Genomic DNA, 17,500 nt, shown 5'->3' on the forward strand with positions numbered 1-17,500 from the left:
CCTTTACGCATACGCCTGGGTGAGTTTTGATTGTGATGTCACTCACTCAGCGTAATGCCCCTTGCCCTCGTCCCGCTGCTGTTCCTGTACCATTACGCATACGCCTGGGTGAGTTTTGATTGTGATGTCACTCACCCAGCGTATTGCCTCCTTTAGTTCTCACTTAGTTATTAGTTTGGACATTTCATCTCCCACTCTGTTTTGTTCTCTCGTGGATATTATTTTGGACATTTCATCTCCCACTGTGTGTTTGTTCACACGAAGATAGTATTTACTTTGTTACTTTGTTATTTGGACTGTTCTGCATCTGCTCTGTTTTTTCCCTTTGAATATTAACCCTCTCCTCTGTTCTGCAGAGCGGCCCAGATGTTTTCCCACCAGTCCCCAGTTCCTCCCTGTCCCCAGCCCGCCTCCGCGGGTCTCCGTCCCCAGTTCCTCCCTGTTCCCCAGCCCGCCTCCGCGGGCCTCAGTCCCCTCTGTCCCTAGTTCTCCTAGTCCCTAGTCCTCTATCCCTAGTTCTCCTAGTCCCTAGTCCTCTATCCCTAGCTCTCCTAGTCCCTAGTCCTCTCTCCCTAGTTCTCCTTGTCCCTAGTTTACCTAGTCTCTGTTTCCTCTGTCCCTAGGCGTTCCCTTAACCTTCCCTTAGGCGTTCCCTTACTTTCCCATAGTGTTCCCTTTTCCTGCCCGCCTCTTAAAGGCACTTTACCTTCCCCTCTTGTGTTATTCCAGTGTTTTGTGTTTTCTCCCTTAAAGGGACAGTGCCCTTTTTCCCTGTTCTCAATAAATATCTGTTTCTTGGCAAACCACCATACCTGTCTTGTGTTGTGCGATTGGGGTCGGTTACAAACCATAACAGTACGACCCCAACAAATCGACGACCCCAGCCAGCACAGACGGTGTATGTTGAGTTTGCCTTTTTTTTTTCTTGTTCCCTCTAGTTCCCCTCTAGCTCCCCTGTTAGCTCCCCTGTTAGCCCTGTTGGCTTCCCTGTTAGCCCAGTTTAGCTCCCCTGTTAGCCTGTTAGCTCCCCTGTTAGCCCTGTTGGCTTCCCTGTTAGCCCTGTTTGACCCCCCTGCAGCTTGTTAGGCCTCTACTACCAGCATGGCCCCTGTCTGCTAGCCTTGCCCCGGCTGCTAGCACAGCCTCTATGTTTATGCAGCCCTTGCTGCTGGCATAGGCCCTGTAGCTAGCCAGGCCTAAGCAGCTAACCCGGTCCCTCTGCATGGCCTCCACTTTTTTGTGTAGTTTCCCCACTGCTAGGACTGCCCTTTCAGCTAGCAAGGTCAGTATTCCCACTGCTAGGACTGCCCTTTCAGCTAGCAAGGTCAGTTTATCTCCCACTGCTAGGACTGCCCTTTCAGCTAGCAAGGTCAGTTGCTCTCCCACTGCTAGGACTGCCCCTTCAGCTAGCATGGTCAGTTTGCTCCCACTGCTAGGACTGCCTTTTCAGCTAGCAAGGTCAGTTTATCTCACACAGCTAGGACTGTCCTTCCAGCTAGCTTGTTCTCTCATGCTGGTCCAGCCCTGTCTGCCAGCCTAGCTCCAGCAGCTTGCGCAGCCTCTATGTTGATGTAGCAGTACAGCTAGCATAGGCCCTGTAGCTATCAGTGCCCTGGCAGCTAACCTTCCCTCTGCTGGTCCTTTCCCGATGCTACCATGGTTACCCCTTTGCTACCCTGCTTGCCCCTCAGTTCCTCTAGACCAGTTCTCTAGACCAGTTCTCTAGCCCAGTTCTCTAGACCAGTTCTCTAGACCCAGTCCCTCTAGACCCAGTCCCTCTAGACCAGTTCCTCTAGACCAGTTCCCCCGGTTGCCCCTCTGCTACCCCAGTTACCCCTCGGCGACCCTGTTTCTTTTGCTAGCCCCACTCTTGTGGTGGCTTCCCCTGCTGGCTTGGCCAGTACCTTTTGTTTTTGTCTTGTTTTGCCCCCTGCCACTCTGTCTGTATTTGTTTTGGGTCGCCAGGTGGCTCCCGTTGAGGGGGGGGTACTGTGAGGTTTTGTCCGCTGCTCACCAACTTTCTCTGTTTTCTTTAAGCCTACTGTTAGAAATTCCCTTCTCACTCACTCTCTCTAGCCCCCACCCTCTCGTTCTTTACTCTCGTTTACTCTCAGTGGCCACACCTGGACTATTATCAATTACCTCTCGCACCTGTGGTGGCAGGCTAATTAGTTCCCCTGTGGGCTTTAAATACCAGGGCTCTTCCCCTCGTTTCGGGGTGGGGTCGTGTTGTATTCATGCTGAGTCATATTCTCTAACATCTAGACTCTTTCAGGAGATCCTCTGGTCTACCAATGCTGTATATGGATTTCTCCAGCCTTGAGATGTTTTGCTCCAGCCTTCGTCTGCTGTCGCCGTAGCCTGTGGAGGAGACTGTTCTGCGCTCCCTGTAACTTCCACGGGAGGCACCCCAGCGTTCCACTGCAGACCCCAGCGCAGCTGTTCGTCCTGACGCACATCTAGACCAACGCGCATCTTCCGGACCCTCGGGCTTGGCACGCTCTCCAGTCACCAGCGCGCAACGCGCATCTGCAAGGGCTTGGCACGCTCTCCAGTCACCAGCGCGCAACGCGCATCTTCAAGGGCTTGGCACGCTCTCCAGTCTCCAGCGCGCAACGCGCATCTTCAAGGGCTTGGCACGCTCTCCAGTCTCCAGCGCGCAACGCGCATCTTCAAGGGCTTGGCACGCTCTCCAGTCTCCAGCGCGCAACGCGCATCTTCCAAAGATCCTTGTGCTTGGCACACTCCTCCTCGCAGACGCACCCCGATGCGTCTCTCGGTTCCGACGCGCACACCAAGGTGTGGCGCGCCACTCTGTTCCTCGGCTCCGACAGCGGCTACCCGGTGGACGACACCCTCGCCACCGCCACTGTTCCAGCACTCTGTTCCTCGGCTTCGACAGCGGCTACCCGGTGGACGACACCCTCGCCACCGCCACTGTTCCGACGCGCACACCAAGGTGTGGCGCGCACTCTGTTCCTCGGCTCCGACAGCGGCTACCCGGTGGACGACACCCTCGCCACCGCCACTGTTCCGACGCGCACACCAAGGTGTGGCGCGCACTCTGTTCCTCGGCTCCGACAGCGGCTACCCGGTGGACGACACCCTCGCCACCGCCACTGTTCCGACGCGCACACCAAGGTGTGGCGCGCACTCTGTTCCTCGGCTCCGACAGCGGCTACCCGGTGGACGACACCCTCGCCACCGCCACTGTTCCAGCACTCTGTTCCTCGGCTCCGACAGCGGCTACCCGGTGGACGACACCCTCGCCACCGCCACTGTTCCAGCACTCTGTTCCTCGGCTCCGACAGTCGGCTACCCGGTGGACGACACCCTCGCCACCGCCACTGTTCCAGCACTCTGTCCCTCGGCTCGGACAGCCAGCCACCCGGTGGCGTTGCCCTCGCCCCGCTGCTGTCCCTTACCATTACGCATACGCCTGGGTGAGTTTTGATTGTGATGTCACTCACCCAGCGTAGTGCCCTTGCCCCCGTTCCCGCTGCTGTCCCTGTACCTTTACGCATACGCCTGGGTGAGTTTTGATTGTGATGTCACTCACTCAGCGTAATGCTTTTTGCCCCCGTCCCCGCTGCTGTCCCTGTACCTTTACGCATACGCCTGGGTGAGTTTTGATTGTGATGTCACTCACTCAGCGTAATGCCTCTTGCCCCCGTTCCCGCTGCTGTCCCTGTACCTTTACGCATACGCCTGGGTGAGTTTTGATTGTGATGTCACTCACTCAGCGTAATGCCCCTTGCCCTCGTCCCGCTGCTGTTCCTGTACCATTACGCATACGCCTGGGTGAGTTTTGATTGTGATGTCACTCACCCAGCGTATTGCCTCCTTTAGTTCTCACTTAGTTATTAGTTTGGACATTTCATCTCCCACTCTGTTTTGTTCTCTCGTGGATATTATTTTGGACATTTCATCTCCCACTGTGTGTTTGTTCACACGAAGATAGTATTTACTTTGTTACTTTGTTATTTGGACTGTTCTGCATCTGCTCTGTTTTTTCCCTTTGAATATTAACCCTCTCCTCTGTTCTGCAGAGCGGCCCAGATGTTTTCCCACCAGTCCCCAGTTCCTCCCTGTCCCCAGCCCGCCTCCGCGGGTCTCCATCCCCAGTTCCTCCCTGTTCCCCAGCCCGCCTCCGCGGGCCTCAGTCCCCTCTGTCCCTAGTTCTCCTAGTCCCTAGTCCTCTATCCCTAGTTCTCCTAGTCCCTAGTCCTCTATCCCTAGCTCTCCTAGTCCCTAGTCCTCTCTCCCTAGTTCTCCTTGTCCCTAGTTTACCTAGTCTCTGTTTCCTCTGTCCCTAGGCGTTCCCTTAACCTTCCCTTAGGCGTTCCCTTACTTTCCCATAGTGTTCCCTTTTCCTGCCCGCCTCTTAAAGGCACTTTACCTTCCCCTCTTGTGTTATTCCAGTGTTTTGTGTTTTCTCCCTTAAAGGGACAGTGCCCTTTTTCCCTGTTCTCAATAAATATCTGTTTCTTGGCAAACCACCATACCTGTCTTGTGTTGTGCGATTGGGGTCGGTTACAAACCATAACAAACGGCCGCCATAGATTCCGTTGAAAAGTGAGTACACTATATATAATAATATAATACTAGGTTGGTGATAATACACATTATTTATTCTGGGTTTTGATTGATTGATTGAGAGTTGTGTGGCCAAACGAAATATTATAAATCATTGTTTTTCATTATAATCAGTGAACCAGGAGAGGAAGAAGGAGAGGAAGAAGCAGAGGTTTCCAGAGGCCCACGTCTTCCTGCGGTCAAGCGCGGTGGCCCTCGTCGGCGGCCTGGAGCAAACACACCCAGGCCCAGAGCGACAGCAGCCATACCCTGGAATGAACCCTGGAAAACAGAAAAGGACCACGACACAGCTCCGCAGCCTATACGGTTCACACCAGCAAGAGAACCTGGACATAAACTGAACCCAAGCTGCAAGTATACACCACTGGACCTATTCAAATTGTACATAGACAACGATGCAGTGGAAACACTTGTCAGGAACACAAACAAAAAAGCTGCAAAGAGCAAGGCAAGTGGCAAAAAATATAAATGGACTGACATCAACACCAATGAGTTGTACACATTTTTCGGACTGATTCTCTACATGGCAATTCTGAAACTGCCAGGAGTACAACAGTACTGGAAAAAGAACACCATTTTCAGCATATCATTTCCACCCACTGTCATGGCAAGGGACAGGTTCCGAACGATATCTTGGAACGTCCACATGAGTGATCCGGACGAGGATGTTGTGAATGACAGAAAGAAGGGGACAGCAGACTATGACCGCCTGTTCAAACTGAAGCCCCTTATGGAGACCATCAGGTCTGCATGCAAAGCGCTCTATCACCCCAGGCAAAACATTTCCATTGATGAGAGGATGGTTGCAAGCAAGGCCCATACTTCTATGAAGCAGTACATGAAAGCCAAGCCAACGAAGTGGGGCTTCAAACTTTTTGTTTTGGCTGACAGTAGCAATGGCTACACTTTGGACTTTGCTGTTTACGCCGGGAAGTCAAAGTTCAAATCAGGCATTGGACTGGCGTATGACTCTGTCATGTCCCTGATAAAGCCAGCACACCTCAAGCAAGTACCCATGGGCAAGGGATATCATTTGTATGTCGATAACTTTTATACAAGTCCAAAGCTTTTCAGGGATCTGCATAGCCTGGGTGTCGGAGCATGTGGAACGTACAGAGTTGACAGAAAAGAATGCCCCCGCACAGAGGTGAATGCTCTCAAAAAGAAGGATGCTAGGGGCACCATCAGGTGGCTACGTGATGGCCCACTGGTCTTTGTGAAGTGGATGGACACACGTGAAGTCTCTGTTTGCTCCACAATCCACAAGTCATTCGCTGGAAAAACTGTGCTGAGGAGAATAAAAAACAAGCGCAGTGAGACCTGGTCCATTGAGAACATTGCATGCCCAACACCTGTCCTGGAGTACAACAAGTACATGGGAGGCGTTGATTTGTCTGACCAACTCATCCAGTACTACTCTGCACACCACAAGACCATGCGATGGTACAGGACTTTGCTCTATCATCATCTGGACATTGCCGCCACTAACTCCTACCTTCTTCACATGGAGCTCTGCAGAGAGCAGCAGGTGCAGCCGATGACCCACCTGGTCTTCCAGCAGGAGCTGGTAGCTGAGCTGTGTGGCGTCACAGTTGTACAGGTGCCAGTGGACAACCTACCCACGGCAGTGGACAATCTACCCACAGCACCAGTGGACAACCTACCCACGGCAGTGGACAATCTACCCACAGCACCAGTGGACAACCTACCCACGGCAGTGGACAATCTACCCACAGCACCAGTGGACCGCCTACCAAGGAACCATTCACCTGTTGCGATCACGCAACAGGCAGATAAATCCCAGAAGGCCACGGCTGGCCGCCTGTTTTGCGTACATTGTAAGATGAAGACCCCCTGGAAGTGCTGTGAATGTGGTATGGCCCTCTGTATCATTCCAGACAGGAACTGCTTTTTCACATATCACTTAGTGTGATACAGAACAGGCAGATACAACCATGAGGAGACACCTATTTTTTTTTTTATACATGTGCATCATTTTATTTTTTTGTAGATTTTGCCTAAATTCATTGTGGTCGCGCTCTCTGCCAAATATCATATGAGGCACCTTGTATTACTATTGTAATCCAAAAGTGATATATAGGGTTGTTCATTGTACAATACAATTGATACAGTTGATGTTTCTTGTTGATTATTATTCTCTATGTGTTTTTAATAAAATTGTGTGATATTCTATTCCAGTTGTCTTTGGTCTTTGTTTTCTCCCACATTGAGTTTCTCCACCACTCTCTCAACAAAATTACGCATAGCTGGGAATCCATTCCTTGTGCCGTCAGAACCATCTAGAAGGAATACTACATCCTTTCTGGCAGTGTCATGATCAACTATAACGGTGGTTGGTACAGTACTGTAAATACCATCTGAGTAGAGTAGAAAGTAGAGAGGTGAAGACCTGTTCTCTCTCTCTCTCTCTCTCTCTCTCTCTCTCTCTGCCACACGTGCTGCCACACGTGCTGTCAGGGTCAAACCAGTCTGGATTGATGTTGTAGTCTGAAAAAATGCCAGGAAATGCTCAGCGAATTGTTGCATATATAGAACACAAATGTTCTAGAATGTTCGATTATGATATCATACTGTGACATACTCCTCCTGTAGTGTGAAAAAACATGCATTCTCATAAATATTACGATCAAATCTATTTTGTACTTGATGATACATTTGAAATTGGTTTGGTTATGATCATGTTATTAGTGTGTGTGTGTGTGTGTGTGTGTGTGTGTGTAAAAAACTAATTAATAATATAATTATTATAAATGTCTCTCTCTGTATATATCTCTGTATTTCTTTCTTTCTTTCTTTCTTTCTTTCTTTCTTTCTTTCTTTCTTTCTTTCTTTCTTTCTTTCTTTCTTTCTTTCTTTCTTTCTTTCTTTCTCTCTCTCTCTCTCTCTCTCTCTCTCTCTCTCTCTCTCTCTCTCTCTCTCTCTCTCTCTCTCTCTCTATCTATCTATTACTATACTATTATATATCTATATATATATCTAAATGTCTAAACCTCTGTCTATCTAGTGTGTGTATACACCAGTATCACTGACTACCACGGCAAGCCTATAGAAAATGATTCTATTTAATAATAATAATAATAATTATTATTATAAATGTCTTTCTTTCTTTCTTTCTTTCTTTCTTTCTTTCTTTCTTTCTTTCTTTCTTTCTTTCTTTCTTTCTTTCTTTCTTTCTTTCTTTCTTTCTTTCTTTCTTTCTTTCTTTCTTTCTATTATATTACTATTATATATCTATCTAAATATCTAAACCTCTGTCTATCTAGTGTGTGTATGCATGGCATCAAATCAAAGTGTATGTTGCTGTAGGCCTGCCTGTATTGATCAGTCACACTATACCCCCATTCAGCCGTAATTGTTCCCTGCTGGGCCTTTGTTTCACGGTGTGAATTAGTCATTGACATTGACATTGACATCACATTGCATTCTGGGAAGGAGTGTAGTTCCCTTATCATTAGCTGAATTCACTGAATTCTCTTCAGAGGCTCCTGCTGAAAATTGGTAATGACTGTACCAGAATGTTTGATAGGACATTGATTGAAAACTATCGTCTCAAATTTGACAATTGATGGCTTATTTTGAAGGTATGAATCTGTAATTTTACATTATGTAACAAAAAAAAAGAGAATATTCTGAGAAGGTGGAGCTAGAAACTCTAGACCTCAGGGGGTTAAGAAAGTGAATATCAGGAAGGCAGCAGGACCGGACGGCATCCCCGGCCGCGTCCTAAAAGTCTGTGCCGACCAACTGGCCCCGGTATTCACTGACATATTTAACCTGTCCTTAGAACAGGCTGTCATCCCCACCTGTCTGAAGAAGTCCACCATCATCCCTGTACCCAAAAAATCTACGCCTGCTTGCCTCAACGACTACCGCCCTGTAGCTCTCACCTCCATAGCCATGAAGTGCTTTGAGAAGCTAGTGAAGGGCTACATCTGTTCCTCCCTCCCCATCAACCTGGACCCCCTGCAATTTGCATACCGCCCCAACAGGTCCACGGAGGACGCCATAGCCCATGTGCTGCACACAGCAGCATCACACCTGGACAAGAGGCAGGGGAACTATGTGAGAATGCTGTTCATCGACTACAGCTCAGCATTCAATCCCATAGTCCCCTCCAAACTCATAGCCAAGCTCAGGGACCTGGGCTTGAACTATGACCTCTGCCAGTGGGTCTTGGACTTCCTGACGGGTAGACCCCAGGTGGTGAGAGCAGGCAACTGCACCTCCTCATCCATCACGCTCAACATAGGGGCCCCCCAGGGCTGTGTTCTGAGTCCCCTCCTCTACTCGCTGTACACACACGACTGTGTTACTAGTGATAAGGTTCACCGATTCGCATCGGTGCACCGGCATAAACTTTCAAGATGCGAGTGCACCGGTGGAAAAAGTGCGCATCGGCTACAATTCAGGTTGAACTCACAATGCATCTTGTTGTAGCATCTTTGCATCGGTCAAAACCGATTCATTCATATAATTTCCTCTCATCCACTTCTGTCAGCACTCAGCAGCAGAGACTATCTTTGCTTCGCTACTACGGAAGGCGAGAGCCGCGTCACAGTTATCAACAAACAGTGAAGTCGAAGAGACATGAATAGAATTGACCAACTGGTTAACATTAGACGCTGTTAGCCGTTCAGCTAACGCTAAACTATCTAACTAACTAACATGACTCCGCAACACCAGTTCCATTAGTGAGGAAATTGGGGGGGGGGTATATTGAAGACGCTTGACAACAGGTTCAAAGATAACTTCACATTTATTGGCAATTCGTTTCTTTATATCGCTTTTTGTCAACTGTGTTGACAAAATGCCATCATGGTGTGGTCAGCTACGGCACATCAGAACGCTCAAACTCAAACGCTCTCTCTCTCTCTCTCTCTCTCTCTCTCTCTCTCTCTCTCTCTCTCTCTCTCTCTCTCTCTCTCTCTCTCTCTCTCTCTCTCTCTCTCTCTCTCTCTCTCTCTCTCTACGTTCAATGATTTAAAGTGGCCAAACGTTACAATATAAATACTAACTGGATAGTTGATGATAAACATTTAATTTCATTATCTGAAATATTATAAAATCTATAATAAGCTATGCTATAAGCCATTATCCCTTTGTGTGTGATTATTATTGTCTCACAGTATTGTGTATATATAAATTGTGTGTGTGTGTTTTTAGCTAAAGTGGATAGAAAACACAGTACTGTGCAAGTCTTAGGCACCCAAGAGTTTTTATATAAATTGTCTTACAGTAGATTATTTTATTTTTTATAATAATATAAGCTGCATATAAGGAATACAACCAAATCCTGTCATACCATAAACTTGTATCATTATTTTGCATCGTGTTGAATCGCATTGTATCGCCCCGAATCGCATTATGTTGAATCAAATCGTATCGAACAGTTAACTGTATCTCAACAGGGGTGAATCGTATCGCATCGCATTGCCCGGTGCTTCAAATGTATTGTTAATGTATCGTATCGTTGGCAACGTATCGAGATGCGCATCGCATCGGCCTCAGTGATGGAGATGCACATCCCTAGACTGTGTGGCAGTGGAACAACAACACAATCATCAAATTTGCTGACGACACAGTAGTGGTGGGCCTGATCTCTGCCAACGATGAGAGGGCCTACCTGGAAGAGGTCAAGAATCTGTCACGGTGGTGCCAGGTGAACTGCCTCTCCCTGAACGTCAGCAAAACAAAGGAGATGATTGTGGACTTCAGGAGGTCGGGGGTCAGGGACTACAGCCCCCTCAGCATCGACGGGGCACCGGTTGAGAGAGTGAACAGTTTTAAGTACCTTGGAGTCCACATATCCGAGGACTTGACATGGACCACACACATTGACAGTGTTATCAAGAAGGCACGGCAACGCCTCTACTTCCTTAGGCGCTTAACACAATCTCTGCCACGCAGTTTGACTATCTTATAGCTCTCCCTGCCAGTGCTGTTACCCCTATGGAGTCGCTCACCTTCTTTGTAGGGCTATAACTTTTTAAATATTATAGCTATATCGACATTACTATGGTCCATTCAACATCGGGTATCTATCGTTCCGGATGTGGGAACGTTATATTTTTACATTCATACATTGTCGTGTTAATACCGTCGTGAATATAAATTCAGCCGCCCGCCTCCTCACTAACACCCGGTCCCGCGAACACATCACTCCTGTCCTCCACTCCCTCCACTGGCTCCCGATCAAACACAGCATAAACTTTAAAACACTACTCCTCACCTTCAAAGCCCTCCACAGCCTGCCCCCCCCCCTACCTGACTGATCTCCTTCTTCCCTACCGCCCCACCCGTTCCCTCCGGTCCTCCTCCACTGCCTCCCTCACTGTCCCGACATCCAAGCTTAAAAACTTTGGAGATCGGGCCTTCCCTCGTACTGCACCCCGACTTTGGAACTCCCTCCCCCAGTCCATCAGAGACTCCCCTACACTCTCCACCTTCAAAGCTCGCCTCAAAACCCACCTGTTCTCCCTTGCCTTCAACCCCCCCCCACCCTTAAACCCCCCCCTCCCCTCCAACCTGATTGATGTCTGTCTCCAGTCTTTTTTGTGCTTTCATGCTGTCTCCCCTGTTCCCCCCATGGTCTCATGTTCCTTTTGTTTTTGTTTCTTTGTTGTTTATTTGTTTTTGTTTCTTTGCTTTCGTTTCTTTGTTTGTACTCTTGCTCCCGACTACTGTCAGCGACTTCGGGTTACTGAGAAGCGCTATATAAATTAAATGAATTATTATTATTATTATTAAGTATGTTTTTAGAGTGGTCTGCAGTAATTCCTAGAACGCGAGTTATAGGCCCCAATGCATATTTTACATAATCGATTGGCGTTTCGTTCCTATACACGCTACATTAAAAAATTCAAATGCATATGATCGGTATACATTATGCTCCATCATGCATAAAGGAAATGGGGGGGGGGGGTCGTTTATGATTCTTTGATTGTCAGTAACGGCTTTCTTTAGTACGACATCATACGTTGATCAGATGGATTGCAATGAAATAAATGGACAATCAAGCTGGAATTAACGTTAGATTCCTCTTACCTGTGGCCGATGAGTCTGGAGAAAAAATATTCCAATTATTTGATTTCCATCTGCTAGATCCGTTTTCCGCTTGTACGACGCAATAAACGCCGAAAGCATATTGATTCTTGCGTCTCGAAAGCGATCCAATGCACTAGAGAGTTTGTCTGGATCCACATAACAAGAGAGCTCTGCCCGGAACATATTCACCGATGCACAGAGCGCCCCAGTGGGTGCAACATCACCCGAAATCCACCAGGCGGCGGTATTGAGCCGTTGCAATATCAGACAGAGTCCAGAGTCTCCCAGAGCCTTGCTGGATGAATTATGAATGGCAATAGCGAATAAAGGAAATAACGGTCCTAAAAACGAGTAAACTCGTTATTGGCGCAATTCGATTGGCGGGCAATAACGATCCTTAAGAGCTTCTACTCATGCACAATAGAGAGCATCCTGACTGGCAATATCACCTCCTGGTTTGGGAATAGCACCGCACAAGACCGTAGCAGACTACAGAGAGTGGCCCGTTCAGCCGAACGCACAATTGGAGGTGGGCTTCCCACTCTCCAAGACATTTACAACAAGCGGTGCATGGGTAAGGCTAAGAGAATAATCAAAGACTCCAGCCACCCAAATAACTGCCTCTTTGAACTGCTGCGGTCAGACAAGCGATACCGGAGTCTCATGGCAAGCACAGAGAGACTCAGAAGAAGCTTCTATCTTCAGGCCATCAGAATGCTAAATGACAATAACACTATGTAACAACCATCAAATACACTCACAGCACACACATCCACATGCACACACTCACTTTAAACATACAACTCACTGCAGCACCGACTTTACCCACTTTAGACACTTAACACACTTTATATTTATTCGTAAAGAATTTGCACTACAACTCATACCTCATTACACCTTACTGTAAATTGTACCTAAATTGTACCTCATCCCATTTCTGCATTGTACTGTATATTGTATTGTAACTCAGTTACTTTTCTACTCTGCATTGTATATTGTATATATGTATATATTGAACACCTTTGTCTACGTACTTGACTTCTATTTTATACTTATTATACTTATTTTATACTTATCTATTTTTATCTAGCACAATCTCTGGAGCAAAACAGAAAGAAGCATTTTATATAAAAGTATTCTGTAATTTTGTATGACAACTAATATAGAAACTTGAACTTGAAACTTGAGAAACCTGGGTGTTGTCTTCGACCAGGCCATGAACCTAGACAAACATGTCAAAACACTTACACGCACTTGCTTTTTTCACCTCAGAAATATTGCAAAACTCCGCACCATCATATCTCACTCTGAATTAGAACTGTCCGTGCATGCTTTTATTTCCTCTAGGCTTGACTACTGCAACTCACTTTTCACCTGTCTCACCAAATCATCCACAGACAAACTGCAAATGGTCCAAAATGCTGCAGCCAGGCTACTCACAAGGTCAAAAAAATCATGTCACATCACTCCCATTCTGGTATCCCTGCACTGGCTCCCGGTACACTATAGGGGAGCCAGTGCATATAGTGGGGCGGCGTGGCTCAGGGGTAGAGCGGGTCGTCCAATGATCGAAGGGTTGGTGGTTCGAATCCCGCTCAAGCCCATGTCCATCCCACTGCCGTTGTGTCCTTGGACAAGACACTTAACCTACTTGCCTCGTATGAATGTGTATGCATGTGAATGAATGTTGGTGGTGGTCGGTGATGATTATTCGCAGCGCTTCCGTGAGTCTGCCTCAGGGCAGCTCTGGCTGCAATTGGAGCTTACCACCACCGGTATGACTGTGTATGAACGAATAATGGACTCTGTAAGCGCTGTAATCGCCTTTCAGAGCACTCCACGGTCAGGCCCCTATCGACATCACTGAACTCATCCGTCCCTACACCAACACCCGCTCACTCAGATCTGCCGATCAGCACCTCCTGGTGGTCCCCCTCCCAGGTCCAGGCTGAAAACAAGGGGCACCAAGGCTCTGGAACACTCTCCCCCTGGACCTGCGAACTGCCCCCTCTGAAAACACATTTGTTCAGACAGGCTTTTGGTCATACATAGGCACCCTTTGTCCTCACTGTTCCTATAGTTTTTAATTAGTGACTGATGATTTTATTTAAATAATTGTATTCTATTATTTTATTTGGTTTCACTGTTTTTAGGTTAATGTTTTTAAATATTTTTTTTGTAGCCAAGAGTAAAGACCATAACCCTATCAAAAACAGTAGTTAAAGTGTATATTTTCATTTTTACCGATGTTTTATACGATTTATCGGAAATACGAATTTATCGGAAAATGCTAATTATCGGAAAACCGCAAGGAAATTACTAAATCCAGATTCATTGGAAAGAGGAGCATTTTCCCTATCCATAGATGTATGATTTGGCCATAATAAGGTCAAAGTCAAGTTCAAGGTCAAACATGAATTTATAATTAAAATCGATTATCATTTATTACTGTATCTACAAATCCTTCTGTATAATCATCTTCCCTTTATTCATTCGCTTAGATTTTTTGTACACATGATCTCAATAAGGTGGTGAATGAGCTCAGTGAGCATTTTCTCGTACCCCGCAGATTTAACATGGCATTATTCACCATCAAAGATGCAAAAATAACAATTACAATTTACTCAGCCTAGTAACAGACATATTTCTGAATATTTTAGAATATTTCTGACACTGCTGTCTGTGTCATTTATTTAAAATTGTAGTTTTTCGTTTTATATGCTAGCTGTAGTGTAAAGCACCCTGTGCATTCGTGCTGTGAAGGGTGCTATATAAATAAAGGTCATTCATACATTCATTCATTCACTCACACACACACACACACACACACACACACACACACACACACACACACACACACACACACACACACACACACACACACACACACACACACACACACACACACAGAACATCTACTAACTGCACCTTTAATCTACTGACTGAACCTCTAATCTAGGGCTGTACCGAATGCTTCGAAGCTTCGAAGCTTCGAAAATAATGTTGACATTCGAATTCTAAATCAACATTTGAATTTTTTATTTTATATATATTTTTTTAATATTTTTTTTGTTGTCTATTCAATCTGTTTAAACCAATGGGGGTTTTCTTCACAGTTGCAGTTAAAGATTAGGCTACACTAATATTATAATATTATACTATTTTATTATACTATTTTATTTTATTTTATATACCATTTTTAGCTATTATGTTTGTTTTTTCTACTTTTTTTATTAAAACATCACTGGCGGGATTGTCATACGACCGCCAGACACTTATGGACCTAAACTCCGGACTCAAAGAGGAGTTTGGAGACACTTTATGCCCAGAATGGCTAACAGAAATCAAGCGGGAGAACAGCAACAAAGGAAACGGCAGAAAGAGGCATAGAGGAAGACGAGGAGGTATCAGGCTTAGATTAAAAAGATCTGCTTACCGTCCAGCAATTCCATCCATCTTTCTGGCGAATGCACGTTCGTTGGAGGGAAGGATGGACGACTTGAGAGCGAGGGTCCGATTCCAACGGGAGATGAGAGACGTTAACATCATGTGTTTCCCTGAACTCTCGCACCACGGCTTATAACCGGGGCAGAGAGTCAGGAAATATGGAAGAGTACAAGGCTGCAGTCTACACTCTGCACAAGGCTGTTAAACTTGCTAAGAGGACATATGCTGATAAACTGGAGACACAAATGGCACAAAACGACGAAAGAGGCTTGTGGCGGGGACTGAAGACAATAACTGACTACAAAGTCAGCGCCCCCTCAATGGGGAGCGACGACGCCTCTCTCGCGGACAAACTCAACTCCTTCTACGCTCGGTTCGGTGTAGACAGTGTCGCCGCTAGCCCTCTGGCTAGTGACGTCACTGGCGCGCCGGCTGTTGTGGAGGGGGGGGGGGGGCAACCGCGGGGGGGCGGGGGCGCTCTCTCGTTGTCGGAACACAGTGTGAGAAGAGCATTTATGCAGGTGAACACCAGGAAGGCTGCTGGCCCAGATGGTATAACAGGACGCATACTTAAGTCCTGTGCCAACCAGCTTGCCCCGGTGTTCACCGCCATATTTAATCAATCCCTGGCGGAGTCAGTGGTCCCTGCCTGCTTCAAGATGTCTACCATCATCCCTGTACCGAAGAAACCCTCCCCAACATGTCCAAATGACTACAGACCGGTGGCACTCACCTCTGTGGTCATGAAATGTTTCGAGAGGCTGGTCAAGGACCACATTTGTGCCTCCCTCCCCAGTGATATGGACCCTATGCAATTTGCATACAGGACAAACAGGTCCACTGACGACGCGGTCTCCCAGGTACTGCACAGCACTCTCTCCCACCTTGACCGTCAGAAGGGGGGCTATGTGAGACTGTTGTTCATTGACTACAGCTCAGCGTTCAACACCATAGTCCCCACCAGACTGGTGGACAAGCTGATCGAGCTGGGTCTGAGCTCCGCCCTGAGTGCCTGGGTACTGGACTTTCTGAGTGAAAGACCCCAGGCGGTCAGGGTGGGGGGTCAGACCTCCAACACCATCACCCTGAGCATCGGGTCCCTCCAGGGCTGTGTTCTAAGCCCCCTGCTGTACTCACTCTACACACACGATTGTGTGGCCAAGTTCAGCTCCAACTCCATAGTGAAGTTCGCAGACGACACGGTGGTGGTGGGGCTGATCTCGGACAACGACGAGAAGGCCTACCGGGAGGAGGGTGAGGTACTGGAACGCTGGTGCCAGGACAACAGCCTGCTCCTGAACATTGGTAAAACCAAGGAGCTGATCGTGGATTATAGGAGAGGACAGCAGGAGACACACACGCCACTGATGATTAACGGGGCTACCGTGGACAGGGTGAGCAGCTTTAAGTACCTGGGGGTCCACATCTCAGAGGATCTGACATGGTCAACACACATAGACACAGTAGTAAAGAAAGCGAAGCAGCGCCTCTACCACCTGAGACAGTTAAGGAAGTTCAGAGTATCGGGGAAGATACTCCAGTCCTTCTACTCAGGAGCTGTAGAGAGCATCTTGACCGGAAACATCACTGCCTGGTATGGAAACAGCACGGCACAGGACAAGAAGGCCCTACAGAGAGTGGTGCGCTCAGCCGAGCGTACCACGGGTATTGCGCTACCTCCCCTGCAGGTTCTATACAACAAGAGGTGCAAATCCAGAGCCTGCAGAATAATGAAAGACCCCCATCACCCCAATAACAGCCTGTTCCAGCTGCTGAGGTCAGGCAGACGCCTGCGAACCCCAGCTACTAGGACAGAGAGGCTTAGGCTCAGCTTCTTCCCCCAGGCCATCAGAGCCTTGAACAATGAACATTGAGTGCCACAGAACACTGAACTATCCACACACAAGCACACACAAGCACACACACGACACGCACGCTGTACACGCTCACACACTAGCAGCCACTTTAACACGAGCGGGCACACACTCACGCCGCACACACGCACACTTATGGCCAAGAGGAAAGGCCACTTTAAATTAGTATAACAACAGGAACAGTGTATTGCACTACTAAAGCTACCTAGCATGTCCTATATGCTCTGTAAATACTATGTACAGATACCGAGATGTCACACCATGTTACCTGTTACCTGTTTATTGCACAATGTTGTTTTTTTATTGGATTCTATTATATGTTGTACCACTGTTTTTTTATTGGATTCTATTATATGTTGTACCACTGTATTGCACATCGTCGCGGGCAAGACCACCCGCATTTCATTGTATACTTGTATGCCGTGACAATTAAAACTCTTGACTTGACTTGACTTGACTATAAGACGTCACCATCACTTTCATACCAACCGTGCCCTTATTGGATTATTTATGTTGAC

General features: G+C 47.3%; 1 protein-coding gene across 1 annotated transcript in view; it reads left to right on the plus strand.

Annotated features, from left to right (window-relative positions):
- The window catches only part of LOC311247824 (focal adhesion kinase 1-like), a gene marked incomplete at its 3' end in the record, with an annotated part of 68,588 nt that overhangs the window by 29,498 nt on the left and 21,590 nt on the right, over positions 1 to 17,500 (plus strand). The window lies entirely within an intron of this gene.

Source organism: Notolepis coatsorum (genome assembly GCF_963971535.1).
Source record: "Notolepis coatsorum genome assembly, contig: SCAFFOLD_309, whole genome shotgun sequence".
NCBI classification, from domain to species: Eukaryota; Metazoa; Chordata; class Actinopteri; order Aulopiformes; family Paralepididae; genus Notolepis; species Notolepis coatsorum.